We start from the raw sequence: 4,512 nt of genomic DNA, 5'->3' as shown, positions 1-4,512 counted from the left end.
GGGGTTAGGAATGTGTAGGCTTGCAGTTGGGGGAAAGCATGACGACATGAGCTCTAGACAACAGGCTACTGAGGAAGCCAAACAGCAGTTTATCTAATTTTGTTTGTTTTGTTCTTTCTTTTTGTGCAGAGGAATATGTAATCACAGGTCCCTGATGCAGGTGCAGGGGAGGGGCACGGAGAGGGACCTGGCTGTTGCCTGTGTGGGCCCCTGGGGTCTCTGCAGCACCCCCTTCAGCTTCCAACACACCCCTCGTGCCCTGTGTGCTACCAGGTCCTTCCTCGGCCTTGGGGAGCCAACTGAGTGCAGCTTTTTTTTTTTTTTTTTTTTTAGGTGACGGCTCTGGACCCCGTGAGGGTTACAAATATGGAACACTTCATGAATTTTCCTGTCATCCTTCTGCAGGGGCCATGCTAATTTTTGTATCATTCCAATTTTAGTGTATGTACTGTCAAAGCGAGCACCAATTTCTCTAATTTTTAAAAAATTAAACAGATACATACATACATTAAAACAGATGTCCTTCACTTTAGTCAAACATTATGCTCAAAGGTATTTTTAAATCAAGTCATTTTTTTTGGACATTTGGGGCATTCCTATTTCATGATAAAAACTTGTAGCGTGAATGACCAATCACCCCGTATCTATATTATTTTTTATTAGGCTAGGTTTCCTTTTAGGTTTTCTTTAAGTGAGGAACCCCCAGTACAAATGCTTTTTCGTATTTATAATTCATGTATGATCTAGTTCAATTTTCATTTAATTTAATTAATATTTGCATTAAATGTTAATTTCAGACGTCAGTAGAGAATATAAAGGTAGACACAAACTGTAGCATTAAAAACAGTAGTCTGTATTTTATGTCCAAACACGTACCTGATATAGACATCTGCATGGAAAATGACAAATTTGGATATCAAAACCGAAGGCTATTTAGAAAGTTCTATTTTTCTCATTTCTAATATTAGGAAGTTATATGGCAAATAGGAACAGTTATTAAACATGTTTGCAGTTTCTTCTAGTAATTTGAATAGTAACGCAGAGAAGTATTCCTATAGGGTCTTCATTGTTGTTTATAAACTTTTTTTAGTTTCCAGACCTCAGTTTGACTATACCAGAAATCTGTAATATTATTGATAATAATTGAGCTAGACAGAATTAAATGATTTCACTAGTATAACCAGGTCTTCTAACCACTTAATTAAACTGATATTGATTGGTTCAAAGGTGCATCCTAAAATTATTTTAAAGGTTACATCATTTGTCAAATTCTCTATATTACCTAAGACACTCAGTGATGAAATTAATCCTCCTACGTTTTACCATTCTAAAATGAAATTGAATGTATTTCTATTTTTCCTCAGTGATATTGAAGATGTACAAATCAAAAAAAGAGATGGTAAATTTGTCCCAAATAAAAATGTGAAACTAATTCAAAAGTTTAAGCAAAATGTTTCATAGATGGTATGGAATAAATAAAACACTAGAAATATAAGAAAAAGTGAAAAGAAATGATTATATCCAAGACTTTGCCTCATTTGTACATAATAGAGTATTATATCATTGTTGTTGTTAATTGCTCCTATTAAAAAAGAAATTATTGTATTTAGAATTTTGTCTCATTCTTACACAATGCAGGCTTATTGTGGTTTCTATTGTTATTTGTTACCATTAATTTTTGCTTAAGCCTACTGGAGAGGTTGTAGCATTTTTGATCACATAATAATGAAAAGGTCACCAAATGATACAGAGGATCTCAAATTCACCAACCAGCTGGGCGACTTGGGCAAGTCACCTTGCCTCTCTGGGTATCAATTGTCTCCCCCGGAGCATAAAAAGTTGCAATATATATTTTCTAAGCTTCCTTTCCAAAATTACAAAATTTCAACTTAAAAATCCTGTGGCTTTACCCTTAAATATTAAAACATAAGAGCAGGTACTTTAAATGACCCAACAACCTGTACGTGGTTAGGATGGTGAATAAGACTTCAGCAGCCCTTTTTCAGTTCTGTTTCATTTGATAAAAATCTCAATTTTTTTCTTTAATCTAAACTTGGTAAGAATTCAGAATAAATGTTAATGTAACAGAGTTGTTAGGAGGAAATATTCCATATTTTGAAGAAACTTTTTACAAATTCCATCTTAACACCAGAGCAATGGATTTGTTACTTAGTCACCAATGATACAAATTACATTCTTTGCCAATTTGATTTAAAAGTAAAATGTCAACTTGGGGGCACCTGGATAGCTCAGTCAGTTAAGCGTTGGACTCTTGGTTTTGGCTCAGGTCATGATTTCAGCCCGATGCAGGGCTCTGCCTAGATATGGAGCATGCTTAAGATTCTCTCTCCCCCTCTCCCTCTGCCCCTTCCCCTGCTTACGAGCTCTCTCTTTCTCTCTCAAATAAGTAAATAAATAAATCTTTAAGATTCACAGACCTATACCCATGAAACAAATAATACATTATATGTTAATAATAAAAAAATAAAAAATTTAAAAAATCTTTAAAAAGCCATAAAATAAAATAAAATAAAAATAATATGTCAACTTAAAAATTTGCAAGAGGGGGTGTAGCTTTTCAAAATTACTTCAGGGAATACACTAAAAAAAATGTGAAGACTGCTGCCCCAAACAGTCTTATTTTGTTCAGTGCTTTATTCCCAATCCCAAACATAATACTAAATGCTCAATAAATTGAGTAAATCCTCAATAAATCCTGAAGAAAAGTACTGGGAAACAAAGGAGACCTTGGTGAAATCTCCTAGATGAGTAAATCCTTGTTTATTCTTTGCCACCTAGTATACAAGTTGACCCTCAACAGTTGGTAGCCATTTTGATGAGTCTCTTGTGCTTGAGACGATATACATTCCCACCATTTTGTTCACCCCTCCATACACACACACACACACACACACACACACACACACACACTGATGAGGAAGAAAGTTCTTGACTAAGTATGTCATCTAGTCCTTCATCACAATGTCTTCAAAACTTGGTATAGCCAGGGCGTGGTGGTTTAGAAGTCTGGAACTCAGTCCTTTTCCCTCCAGCTGAAGAAAGGAAGAGAATACAAAAATAGAGCTCTGCAGGATAGAGTGAAGTGCTGGGTAAATGTGAGGCAGTTAGAAAAATAATTATTTTTCCTTATGAATTTACATGGATGAATTCCAGGTGTCCATAAATTCCAGAGCAGTCCTTTAATACTTGTTTGCTTATACAATTTTATCTAAAAAGTATGTATTACTAGATATGTTGATGGGTTTTCTTTTACAGTGAACTAGCAATTGAAAGCAATTTTCAAAAAATGTTTGTTTCTTAAGCCAGTATTTTTCCAGCTGTAAATCCCCTAGAATTAAAGGTCATTTTTTTCTGCTTTAAAAGTGCCATGTTACTGAAGTCTAGAGAAGAAAAGGTAAAAAGCAAAGTCTTAATTCATGTTTGAGCATCTTTAAAAAATTAATTCCCTCAGTGCAGTGCATCTTTTGTAATAATAGCATAACGGCTTTATGCTCTAAAAAAAAAAAATCCCTAATAATTTTGCTTTTTGGATTTTGCCTGGTAGGAAAAAAACAAAACAAAACAAAACATGTGACTACATAAAGATGTTCAAAGATATACACTGCAGAAAAAAAAAAAACCAGAAAAATTGGGAAAAAAAAGCTGAACAATGGGGTATTGGATAAGCACATTAAAGAACTTTTATAGATAGTATAACACGCAGTTGTTTAAAAGGGTAAGATAGGGCTCCTGGGTGGTTCATTTGGTTAAATGTCTGCCTTCGGCTCAGGTCATGATCCCAGGGTCCTGGGATCGAGCCCCGTGTCCAGCTCTCTGCTCAGCAGAGGGTCTGCTTCTCTCTCTCCCTCTGTCTTCTCCCCACTGCTCATGCTCTGTCTCTGTCACACTCTCTCTGTAAAATAAATAGATAAAATCTTTAAGAAAATAAAAACAGATAAAAGAATAAGATAGAACTGTGTTTGTTGACATTAAAATACGTTAAAGTAAATAAACAAATTGAAGGAGAGTGTATATAACACAGCTCTATTTTGTTAATAAATAAACATGCAAACATAGAAGTCCATGTGTACAGAAAAACTTGGAAGAATGCATACTAAACCATTAATTATACTTACATTGGGGTAGTGGAATTGGAGTCAACTTGGGAGAAAATTACAACTTTTATTTTATATGTTCCTGTGAACAAGTATCATTCTTGTAACTTAAAAATGCCCAAAATCACTCAGAGAAAGCATAATAAAGTTAAAAATATAGTTGTTGGAAAGAAGGAATACAGTTATTATTCTTTATAGATTAATTTAACTAGAAAAACCCAAGAGTTAATTGAAAACTATTAAAATTAGTAAGAGTTTAATAAAGGAGCTGTTTATAAGATACATAATCCTCTAAAATATCTTATTCTAACCATAACCAGCTAAAAAGTATAATGTATGAAGTCTAAATGATCAAGGATAATATTTTTTACTTTCTTTTTCCACTATCCCTTCCATG

At 34.0% G+C, this 4,512-nt stretch overlaps 1 non-coding gene across 1 annotated transcript; it reads right to left on the bottom strand.

Moving 5' to 3' along the window:
* Positions 1 to 360: 360 nt before the first annotated feature.
* LOC117804294 lies at positions 361 to 464 on the bottom strand. Its single transcript, XR_004628635.1, has one exon. It is a non-coding gene; the product is annotated as a U6 spliceosomal RNA (small nuclear RNA).
* Between the last annotated feature and the right edge of the window lie 4,048 nt (positions 465 to 4,512).

Source organism: Ailuropoda melanoleuca, chromosome 10 (assembly GCF_002007445.2).
Source record: "Ailuropoda melanoleuca isolate Jingjing chromosome 10, ASM200744v2, whole genome shotgun sequence".
Lineage (NCBI taxonomy): Eukaryota > Metazoa > Chordata > Mammalia > Carnivora > Ursidae > Ailuropoda > Ailuropoda melanoleuca.
This window is presented reverse-complemented; position numbering and strand designations above follow the sequence as displayed.